Source organism: Cetorhinus maximus, chromosome 8, assembly GCF_964194155.1.
Source record: "Cetorhinus maximus chromosome 8, sCetMax3.hap1.1, whole genome shotgun sequence".
Classification (NCBI taxonomy): Eukaryota; Metazoa; Chordata; class Chondrichthyes; order Lamniformes; family Cetorhinidae; genus Cetorhinus; species Cetorhinus maximus.
Genome location: NC_135886.1, coordinates 104,571,193 through 104,583,750, shown reverse-complemented (window position 1 = coordinate 104,583,750; position 12,558 = coordinate 104,571,193). Strand labels below are relative to the sequence as shown.

At 47.9% G+C, this 12,558-nt stretch overlaps 1 protein-coding gene across 1 annotated transcript in view; it reads left to right on the top strand.

The window, feature by feature from the left end:
- The window catches only part of LOC144683856 (sodium- and chloride-dependent neutral and basic amino acid transporter B(0+)-like), a 435,158-nt gene that overhangs the window by 315,267 nt on the left and 107,333 nt on the right, over positions 1 to 12,558 (top strand). The gene's annotated exons all lie outside the window — the stretch shown is intronic.

Genomic DNA, 12,558 nt, shown 5'->3' with positions numbered 1-12,558 from the left:
GAGGTTCCATCTCTTAAGGGAGACAGTGACCTCCATTTGTCGGATGATTGGCCCTGCCAGTCAGCTCCAACTGTGTGGGTGGACACCCCATGCCAGTGGCACTGAAGGTCACAATGGCCCTCAACCTGTCTGCCTCCGGCTCTTTCCAGGGGTCAGTGGGGGATCTGTGTGGAGTCTCCCAATGAGCTGTCCACACTTGCGTCAAGCTGGTGACAGGAACTCTGTTCAGGCAGGTACTGACCTTTATTCGTTACCGTATAGATGAGGCCAGCCAGGCTGAGCGAGCCAGAGGCTTCATAGCAATTGGTGGGTTCCCCTGCGTCCAGGGTGCCATCGATTGTACACATGTGCCTATCAAGACGCCAGCGGGTCAGCTGGGTGCCTTCATCAACAGGAAGAGATTACACTCCATAAGCATGCAGATATTGTGTAGCCACAGAAAGCAGATTCTGCAAGCCTGTGCAAGGTACCCTGGAAGCTCCCACGACTCTTACATCCTGAGACACTCCCAGGTGCCGAGGCTCTTCAGTGTTCCAGCTTGACTGGATGTATGGCTGCTGGGTGACAAGGGCTATCCATTGAAAAGGTGACTTATGACGCCTCACCACCACCCAAGAACAGAGACAGAGCAGCATGGAGCCATGCCTCCACAAGGGCGATGATAGAGAGAACCATAGGTCTCCTCAAGATGCGCTTCTGATGCCAATCAGGGGGTGCACTACAATACCCCCCAAGCGGGTGTCACTGATAGTGGTTGCATGCTGCACTCTCCACAATCTGGCACCAGCAAGGGGGGACCCGCTGGAGGAAGAGGATCTTGATGCAGCTGCACAGGCCACAGAGGATGAATCCAGTAGTGAGTCAGAAGAGGAGCACGGTGAGGAGAACACTGAGGGCGTGGAGGTAGACCTCGGTAACCCCCAGGGAGGCAGGGAAACCAGGGACACCTTGAACCAACACTCCTTCATCTAGGCTACCAAAGATCAGCTTCAATCTCATGCCAGGGCTGCCACCTCCATCCCGGATGTCTGAAATGACCTTTCATTTGTACCTGAAGTCCATCCAATGCCAGTTGCAATAAAGTATCCAGCCATTCACGTCCAGCATTACATACTGGCCTACCCTGCACCAGAAAGAAAAAATGTGAAGCCTCGTCAGGCCATCAGAACCAGAACAAATTTAGTGTTATTGTCACATTGAAATCATTATGACATTACAATGACTGGTGTTGATGTCCACACCAGCAGACATATAAAACAAACATAAATGAACAGAAAATCGCCCGTGACCTGTCCCTCTTGTGCTCATGGTGCCTTAAACTTACGTTTGCGAATGCTACGTCTTGGTGCTCCCCCCCTCACTGGCACCAGCATTGGAGACAGCCTGCTCACTCTGCTGTCTTGTTGACCTTGATGACCTTGGCGGTCGTCCTCTGACCCTTGGAGCCTGTGCTGGTCCTGCCTGGGAGGGAGCGGCCAGTGCCACAGCTGGCATCTCCCTAGTCATCCCAGCCTCATCAGATGCCACGGTCACTGGCAGAGGGGCGGAGGAGCTGCTACCATCATCCAGGCACTTGAGAGGAGCCCGCAGAGACAACAAGCAGCTCGTGCGCCAACGTGAGATCGCTGTGGACCTCCCTGCTCACCATTGATGGATGGGCACCTGGCTGGGATACTGGTTGCCTCATCCATCTCCCACAATGACACTGACCACCTGAGGTCATTGCCTGTCTGAGAGCTTGCAGGTTCGAGCGCATCCCCAGGAACCCTTGATTCTGTTCCTGGAGCAACTTCTCCATGAGAATCACCACTCTCTCAATGGCGGAGGCAGTGCACTTGGCCATGAGGGTCAATGCAGTGCTCACGCTCCACATGGACTCCTCCACAATGGAGGCCATGGCATGGATACCCTCTTGGATCTCTGCCAGATCCTCTCCGCACATTCCGCTGGGCATCCAGCATCTGGTGCCCAATGGACGACTCCAAAGACTCATCATCTGCCTTTGGCTGAGCATCGTCCTGGTTCCCAACAGTCCTCCGATTGCTAGTGCCCTGGGTATTCTCTGCCTCCGCCTGCACTTCAAGCGAGTGTGAAGTACCCTCACCAATGTGCACCGAGATACTAGCCGTCAATCTAATGCCCACCGAGGTGCTGGTATCTGCGTTGGTGCCTGCTTCAGAGAGTGGGTGTGATGCAGACGCAAGTGAAGCCCGCTGATCCTCTGGCGTCAGGGGTGGCCATTCGGGGTCCAGAGAGCGAGTGCGTTATGGCGAATCTAAAGGGAGAACAAGGACATGTCAAAAGTTAAAGTCATCACACTGTCACTGTGCATGCCAGGCACCCTGGTGAGACAATGGAGATCTGCATCATGGAGCCATCATCTTTCAATGATCAACGGGGACTCCAGGTTTGAGGCTCCCATCACTGAAGAAACTACACTAGAATGGTTGCACAATCCAAAACTCTCACCTCTGTTAACAACAATGTTAAAAAAAATGTAATTTCCCTGCAAGGCAATAAAAGTGTCAGTCATTCGGCCACTTTAAAGTATAAATAGCAATCAAACCATTCACATCACTTAACTTTGTGTAAATAAACATTGTGAACTTGATAGCAGAGATCAGAGAGCATGAGCTGTCTATCAAGCAAAGATTTCTCTGGGAAGCAGCTGTTTCAACAGGCATAATGGTTGCCTGGGCCCTCAGCCAGGCCTCATAATGATGGAGATGGTAGTTCGGATAAGGCAGTGATCAGTCCAACAGTCATAAGTTCCAGTCATGGCATGGGTGATGTGGATGTCTCTGCAATCCCTTGCTTGAAGGATGTTGTAGTTGAGCAAGTGCAAGTGTTTGGATGTTGCCATGTAGCCTCATGCTTCCCTCACTAGCAAAGCAGGGTGTTGATTATGACAAGGTCACATCCTAGACCTTTTGTCAGGAGGAGTTTGCTCCATTGGAGTTTGTTTTCCCTACTCCTTCCTTGCCTATCACACCCGTCCAGAGATTCACACCCTTCCCGCCTCTGGCGTTGAAATTTCCAAGGAGGACCATTTTGTTACTGCTGGGGCTTTGGCCAAGGATTCCTCAAGGTCGGTGTAGAATCCCTCCTTGGTCTCAACTGTTGCTTCAAGTATTGGAGTGTATGGGCTGATGACAGTGGAATGCTGTTTCCTCATTAGGGTGAGCAAGGCAGTCGCTTATCCCACGGAGAGAGTCACAGAGCTGTCAGACAAGTACATTTCTGTTGGCAAAGCCCAACCCGTGGAGGGGTCATTCCTCTTCTGGAAGACCCTTCCAGCAAAAGGTGTACCTGCGTGTCTTGTTTCTTCAGATGGCTTTCTCCTGCATGTAGTGTCTCACTTAGGGTGAGAATGTCAATGTCAAGCCGTAAGAGTTCCTGAGCTTTGATGGTGGTATGGCACTCAGGTCTGTAATTATTGGGGTTAATTAAGTCATTTTGGCTAACAATTTTTCTTAAAATATGTCACTTTAAAATTAGTTTATTCAACAAAGCTAAAGCGGCCATTTTAGAAGTTAACACATGGCATAGCAGAATTTGTTTTTCAAAGACCTTGCATTTAGAATTAACCCCTATGTTTACTAAATTCTGTGTCCTGTGACATTCAACAATTCAGCAAAATTACTGCATGTACCTTACAACTTTACCTTACCAAACCTTTATCATACAAAATTACAGTATGTACCTTAATTCTCTAGTATCTGTATATGTATATTTTAAACGACTGTACGGCTATAACTCTTAACAGAGTTACCCCTGCAGTCTGAGGTAAACAACTTTGCACTCCTGGAAGGTGGATGATATAAGATCAGGATTAATTGACAGCCAAAACACAACCTTGAGACATCAGCATGAAACATCTTTATAAATTAAGATGTACTGAATGCTTAAAGACATTTCAAGATAAGAAACACAAAATCAACTGTCCCTTCGTTCTCATTATCTGTTTAATTACACACATCGAACAAAGACCAAATAAACTAAATTTAAAGAATATACAACCGATCAAAAGGTGTCAAGACCCCATTATCAGATGGAGAGGGTGGGTCTTGAACCTCCCCTAGGAGTTAAAAAACCCATCTCCAGAGACATCCATTGCTAGCTGTGTTCTAATCGAACAAGCCTTTTCAAACAATGAATGGCAGGTATTCGTTCCCAATTCCACACTTGGAATTATGCACAGGCAAGTAGCTCTCCAAATCACCTGGCTGATTCATCCGCCTCACCATTACCTGGCGGGGTCGAAGATCCGGGCGCCATATTTAAACGCCACCTGAGCACACACATCTCACTCGCTCCAGCCCAGCTGTCTCCAGGAGACCCATAGAGATGTCTGGTAGCCAGAAGAAGACTGCAAGCCGGAAGAAGAAGGCTGCACCCCACCTCAGCCCCAACACCCTCAAGGCCTTGACCCGAGGAGTGTGGCAGCATAGGGATGTGCTTTATCTCAGGGACAGCTCTAAGAAGCATACCAGTCTCACCTCTCTGGCCGGGGAGGCCATAACTAAGGATGTCAGCATGGCTGGACACTGCACCCGCAATGCGATCCAGTGCAGGAATAGGATGAATGATCTGACCCGCACCATCCTGCTAAGTCATTCTTCAACTCCCTCCAATATCAAACTCTCTTCATGTTTTCATGTCCTCAAAGGGCCGCTGTCTTCAGGGATCTCACACAACATTAGCGGAGGACACATATCCCCACTGAGTTACATCGCCACCATCTCATTGATCATACTTTTCACACTCCATCCTCAGCCCCTCCTGGGGAGGGCTCACCACACACAGGGGCATGTATCTTTCCCAACCTCTGCTCCATTCCTTCTCATCGCATTCCTTTCCTTTGGCTTCATCCAGAGCAAGCAGGCCCACAACTGACAGGAAAGATCCCAGTCCAGGGGAGGAACATTCAACATCTTAACCCTCAACCAGTTTGAGGAGGATGCCACTGAGCTGGCTGGGGAGGGCAGGGATCGTTCATGTGGGAAAGGGAAGATTTGTCCCACAAACCTATTACGGATGTCACCTCCATGAGTTCATCACATCCTGACATTCACAGTGAGTGACATGCAATGCTGTAATCTGCCCGCTCATGAACTATGTCTTCTCTCTCTTAAAGGCACCAGCAGCTCTAGGCACATGAGGAGGGCCCCACCCTCCACCAGCGCAGAGACACACACCTCGGTGGGTCATTCCTCTAAATTAGGCTCAGGGTCACCTACTGGAGAACATCTCATGGACATGTCTACAAAGCCGGAGGCAGGGACAGCCCAGATCCCTGGCACTCAGAAGGCTGCTGGAGACCAGCCACCCACTGAGTCTGATTGAGATGATGAGCCTCTGGAAGCAGCCACCAACACAATGCCTGAGATGCAACAACAGGCAACAGAACGTCAGGCAGAGATTCGACAGTCACTCAGCAGACTGGAGAAAACGATGGAGGAGTCCGTCCATGTTCTGTCTTGTGTCATGGCTCCGACATGCGAGTGCCTCAAGGTCACCATGGCAAGGTTGGCGACTACCATGGAGACCTTGTTCTAGCAGGTTTTGACAAAGTTACGCTCGGCCCTGGGCTGCATGCCCACACACACTGGTGGGCATCAGTGTCTTGGTGAGAGAGGGCTGAGACACCTTGACCTCCCTCCAGGTGCCCCTTCTCTTGGGAACCCACAGGGGAATGAGCATCAGCCAGACACCCCGGGGACCTCTTCTCACGGCACTCCAAGGGTGTCCAGCTGCACCAAATCCCCTCTGCTTGTGAATTCATCCTCTCCAACTGCTCAGGCTGCAGAAGGTGCATCTGACCTTGAGCAGGAGCCCTTATCGGGCTGGGACCTTCCAGGCCTCAAGCCACCAGAGGACGACTGCCAAGGTCATCATGGACATCAGGACGCCATAGCCAGCAGGCCACCTCCGCCTTTGCTGAGGATGTCAGAGCTGCACCCAGGTGTAGTGGGAGGGTTAAGAAAATTAAGGAATGTTGAAATCACTTTTGGGTCATGAGGTGTGCTACTGCTGTAAAAATGGTGCACTTTTGTAAATACATTTGATGTTTATGTGAATGGCTTGGCCAACTGAAGGTGTTGTGATTATGTACATGTGAATCTTCTTATTTTGAGGTTGAGCCAGCCTCCCACTCAGTGATGGTCTCCCTTTCTGAAATTCACATTCATGTGATGTCAGCCTCACTGAGGATAATTTCCACATCCTTGTGTGATGTCAGGGACATGTGTTAAAATCTTTATTGGAAGTGATTAATGCGGTTGTAATCCTTTTTTCTCATGACACACCCCTTGTGTGAGAGCAGCACAGCAGCCTCGAAGGATTAGTGGCAGTTGGGTCTCCTCAGTCGTAGCACTGATGGACAAGGCCTGGACGGGAGAATGATATCCCCAAACATGTCCTCATCCCATTGGCTGCTGTAATTTCTCATTAATGTGGCAGCGACTGCATCAAGTAAGTTTCCACAGAGTTCTTGCTGTTGTTTCAACTTTCACTTCCCAGTGCAAGTGCACACAGGGTGCACCGCTGACCTTCTTAGAGATTATGGCCTGGTCAAGCACAAGGCTGGAAGGTGCAAGTGTAAATGCTGAACTTGCTCTTGGTGTGACTGGTTGGACATCCCTTTCAATGTAATGGAATGGCATTAAGGGACAGTCAGAATGTGACCACCTTCCCGTTGCCTCCAATTTACTCCTCCTAGAATCTGGTAGCAATTAAAGTGGCACAGGCACGTCTTACACACTGTGCTTCTTCAACGGTTTTGCCCTGTGGTAGTTCACCCTCATCACCCTCTTTAGTCTCCTGGCTGTCCTGCTCTTCATTCTCTGAGCAGCTCTCATCCTCGTCCATTTCACCCTCTGGCAAGGGACCACATCTTTGCAGCGCCAGGTTGTGAAGGACACAACACAGCACGATGAAGCAGGATACCCTATCTGGAGTGTATTACAGTGCCACACCTGGGCAGTGCAGGCATCAGAAGCGCATCTTCAGAATGTCAATGGTCTGCTCGATTAGGGATTGTGTGGAACTATGAGCTGTGTTGTATCTCTCCTCCGAAACACTCTGAGGTGATGCATGGGTGTCATGAGCCAGCAATTCAGGTGGTACCCCTTATCCCCAAGCAGCTATTCCTGTAGACACTCAGGCCCTTTGAATATCTGAGGCACCTGGGAGTAATTCAGGATGTATGAATTATGGCAACTCACAGGGAACCTGGCACAAATGTGCATTATGTGCTTCCGATGATTGCACACCAGTTCAACATTGATGGAATGAAAGCCTTTACAGCTGATAAACATTAGGGGCTGATGCCATGGAGCCCTCAAAGCAACATAGGTGAAGCCTATTGCACTCTGCACTCTAGGGAAGCCTGAGATAACTGCAAAACACATTGAATCTCTCAGCCTTGCTATCTTCATCAAGTGTAACCCTAACATGATGATGTGCCTTGCTGTCGAGGGCATCTGTGAACTCCTTGATGCGTCTATGTGTTGCGGATTGTGAGATACCACACAGGTCCCCTATGAATTCCTGGAATGATCTGCAGGCAAAGAAATTGAGTGCAGCAGTCACCTTCAAGGCTACTTGCAGGGGATAGCCTCCCACTCCATGGGGCTTCAGGTCCTCTTGAAAAATGTGGCAGATGTGATCTACCAGAACTTGGGACCAGTGCAGATGTACATAGCAATGTCTGTCACTCACCTGTAAATAGGAGAGTCTTCTTTGGTACACCTTTGATCTAGCGAGTCTTCTCCCTGGTCTGGGCCTATTCTCCTGATGCTCATGTTGTTGCTGTAGCTCCCCTGCACCCTGGACCTCAGGCGGGACCTCCTCCTGAAGCTGCGCTCAGCAGCGCCCGTTCCTCCTTCTCCTCCTCCGTTCGATGAGAACCCTCAAGAAGGCGGCATTGAGCCCTGGCTCCTTTATTGCTTTGTCCTTCTCTCTCTGAAATGATAAATTGAAAACAATAATAAATAATGGGTTAAAACAGTGAAGCTCACAATCTTGAACCAAGAGCAACTTTAATGGTCTTGAGTGGCTTCTGCCCCACTAGCCTTGTCACTGATGAACCTTCGTATCTAAGGCACAAACAGACAAATCAAGGTGACCAAGATGCCATCCCTGAGACTTAAAATCTGAATCTCACACAGGTTGAAGAAGGTTTGAATGACATGTGTGACCTGACCAAGCTCAGTGTTCAAATCTCTGATCTGGCATACTAATTAACAGTGAGTTGCTCAAGTTTAATGACTGGATGCCCTTTGGGCCATTATGAATGTCAATTCTGGAAAGCACATGACAGTCTCCCATTGATGATATCCCATATATGCAGCATCTGTGCCTCCTTAATGGTTGCCTACATTCCAAAATTTCACATTCCTGTATGTTAATGTTGAAATGGGGCAACTATGATATTAGGTAATTGACTCCTATATTTCCCTGTTACTGCATGGAAAAAAGCATGGGTTCCAATGGCTACCTTCTCAAGGAAGTCTTCTTATTTTCTCTTAGCTCAGACTCAATTTTAATCTTCTGGTACCTGTAACGCAAGTATAATAATTCTCATAATATTATTGAAATTTATTGTATAAGTAGGTTAATAGTGGGGTTTGGATAGTTTGCTGTGTGTTGGTGGTGGGGGTGGGATTTAATTGAATTGGAGACAGCTGGTCTGGAAGCTTTGATTCATCAAAAGAACTAAGGTGTAGAAGTGTCTTTAATATGCTAATAAGTAAACATGGTTGGGGTCTTAGCATGTAAGGTGTAAAGGCAATTCGCATTTTTAGATTTTTAGAAAGGGGGATTTGGTTTTCAAAGGGATCTTAGTCTGTTTATAAATAGCCAGACAAGCAAGATATGGAATCATGAATTATGAAGTTCTGATAAAGAGTCATATGGACTCGAAATGTTAACTGTGTTCCTCTCCGCAAAAGCTGCCAGACCTGCTGAGTTTTTCCAGGTATTTTTATTTTTGTTTTGGTTTTCCAGCATCCGCAGTTTTTTGCTTTTATTTAAGCAAGATATGGAATCTGTTTATTTTTCTTAAGAGTCTCTGAAAATATTTGGCAGCAACATGAAAGATTTATATTATGAGAAAAGTGAAGTTCCAAAGACATATGGACAATGGAAATTACACATTAAAGGGAAAACATGTATAAAGGAGGAATGCATTATAAGATTTAACAGAAGTGTGAAAAGCCTGCAGCAATTTTGTATTCAGCCTGCTGTCTACAGAAACCAAAGCTGGGAAAAGCCACTTTGAATTCTATTGTCCAGGGTATTGTGTTAACTTGCCTGGATCTGTTTGAAATCTATTTTTTTTTACTGTTGCCTTAATGTGGGTGTAAGTGGAAGCTGGATTAATTTGGGGTTTTAGGAGTTGTTATAGTAATAATTTGTAGGCCTATGAAATCTTTTCTTTTGTTAATAAATATTCAATTTAGTTTTTTTTAAAAAATCTCTGAAGACTTGGTGGACTCATTACTTCTGAATTCAGGGCATGTATCTCGAAATAAAATACAAATTGCAAAACCGTTGTGATAGCGTGATCAGGTTTCCCACATGGATTTCATCCACCTAGCACATTTCACCTGCCACATCATAACACACCAAAATATTAGAGGCCGCCCCTAGAACGGGCCCCTTAGTCCAGCAGTGCGCTCCTCCCATACTGCCTCACACCCCTCCCATGCAGATTTGTTTCTAATTTTGATTTTAAACCGCGCCATTGCTGTTTATGCAAGAGGGTGGTTCGACACTATCATTTCAAGACCAGCTTCGGCGTTCCCTCTCTCACAGTCCGTGTCCCACATATCTACCTGGAACCTCACGATGTGAATGAAGGGATCCCTCCTATTATTCTCCAGCCTCCCCGAGTAATATTGAATCCCAATGTTGTTGTGGTCAACGTTCCAAAACTCCCCCACTTGAGCCCAGCATTGTTGATGTGCCCATGCTCCCATATGGACCTCATAATTCCCCATCTAGAGGCTGTGTATATGGTCACATTCAGAGGAGAACCGGACACCCCTAACCCCCCGACCCCCATAGAGAGATTCAGATGCCCCCTCCCTTTATTATGTGTCCCCCAAATATAGGCTGCAGATGCCTCTAATGGCCATTACCATACCATCTGCAGCCCAGTACAGAGACAGGCAAGTTCATGGACAGCGATTTGAACAGTCAGGAATGAGAGTAGAGACAGTCCTGGGAACTGTCAGGAGTGAAAGAGTAGAGACAGTCCTGGGGAACAGCCAGGAGTGAAAGAGCAGAGACGATCCTAGGGAACAGTAAGGAGTGAGAGCAGAGGCATTCCCTGCACACCAAGCTGTGCATTAACACAATTCAGCACACAGACCTTGGCACTCCCTGGAGCAGGAGTACAATGAGCATGTCATGCTTAGCCCTTCAGCATGGCCCTGTTGCACGCCAGGACGGTCTCAACTCTCACTCCTGACTGATACCCAGGACGATCTCTACTCTCAATATTGACAGTTCCCCATGACCGTCTCTATTCATTCACTACTGACTTTTCCACAAAACTGCCTTCACTCTCAAGCTAATGGCTATTTTCCAGGACTGTCTCTACTCTCACTTCTGACTGTTCCGCAGGGCTGCCTTCAATCTCTCACTACTGACTGTACCCCAGGGCTGTCTTTACTTTCACTCCTGATTGCTCCCCAGAACTATTTCTGTGCTCAATCCTGACTGTACCCAAGGACTGTCTTTACTCTCACTCCTGACTGTTCACCAGAACTATCTCTATTCTCAATCGTGACTGTTCCCCACGACAGTCACTACACATTTACTGCTGACTTTTCCCTGGGACTGCCTCCACTCTGTCACGACTGACTGTTCCCAAAGATTGTTAATACTCTCACTTCTGACTGTTCCCCATGACTGCCTCTACTCTTTCACTATGGACTGTTCCCCAGGGCTGACTCTACTCTCACTCTAGGCTGTTCCCCAGGACAGTTTCTAATTTCACTCCTGATTGTTCACCAGAACTATCTCTACTCTCACTCCTGAATGTTGCCCAGGACTGTTTCTGCTCTCACTCCTGACTGTTCCCCAGGACAGTCTCTACTCTCACATCTGACTGTTCCCCAGGACTGTCTCTACTCTCACTCCTGACTGTTCCCCAGGACTGTCTCTACTCTCACTCTAGAATGTTCCCGAGAACTGTTTCTACTTTCACTCCTGATTGTTCCCCAGAACTATATCTACTCTCACTCCTGAATGTTCCCCAGGACTGTTTCTGCTCTCACTCCTGACTTTTCCCCAGGATTGACTTTACTCTCACTCAAGACTGTTCCCCAGGACTGTCTCTATGCTGACTCTTGACTGTTACCCAAGAGTGTTTCTGCTATCACTTCTGACTGTTCCCCAGGACTGTCTCTACTCTCACTCCTGACTATTCCCAGGACTGTCTCTATCCTCACTCTAGAATGTTCCTGAGAACTGTTTCTACTCTCACTCCTGATTGTTCCCCAGAACTATATCTACTCTCACTCCTGAATGTTCCCCAGGACTGTTTCTACTCTCACTCCTGAGTGTTCCCCAGGACTGTTTCTGCTCTCACTCTTGACTGTTCCCCGGGAATGTTCCCACTCTCACTACTGACTGTTCTCCAACAATGTTTCTGCTCTCACTCCTGATTGTTCCCCATCACACTCCTCACCCTTTCATGACTGACTCTTCCACAGGACTGTCTCTACTCTCGCTCTATCCATTCCCCAGGAATGTCTCTACTTTAGGCTGTTCCCCAGGACTGTTTCAGCTTTCACTCCTGATTGTTCCCTAGAACTATCTCTACTCTCATTCCTGACTGTTGCCCAAGACTGATTCTGCTCTCACTCCTGACTGTTTCCCAGGACTGTTTCTACTCTCACTCCTGACTGTTCCCCAGGACTGGCACTATTCTTACTACTGAATGTTACTCATGACTGTCTCTACTCTATCACTGCTGACTTTCCCCCAGGACTGCCTCCATTCTCTCACGACTGACTGTTCCCCAGGACTGTCTCTAGTCTCACTCCTGACTGTTCCCCAGGACTGTTTATACTCTCGCTCCTGACTGTTCCCCAGGACTGTCTCTACTCTCGTTCCTGACTGTTCCCCAGGACTGTTTCTACACTCACACCTGCGTGTTCCCCCGTACTGTTTCTGCTCTCACTCCTGACTGTTCCCCAGAAATGTTTCTACTCTCCTTCTTGACTGTTCTCCAGGACTGTTTCTACTCTCACTCCTGACTGTTCCCCAGGACTGTCTCTATTCTCACTCCTTACTGTTCCCCAGGACTGTCTCTATTCTCACTCTATCCTGTTCCCCACAACTGTCTCTATTCTCACTCCTGACTGTTCCCCAAGACTATCTCTACTCTCGTTCGTGACTGTTCCCCAGGGCTGTCTCTATTCTCACCCCTGACTGTACCCTTGCACTGTATCTAATCTCACTTCTGACTTTTCCCCAGGACTGTCTCTACTCTCACTCTAGACTGTTCCCCAGCACTGTCTCTACTCTCACTCCTGACTCTTC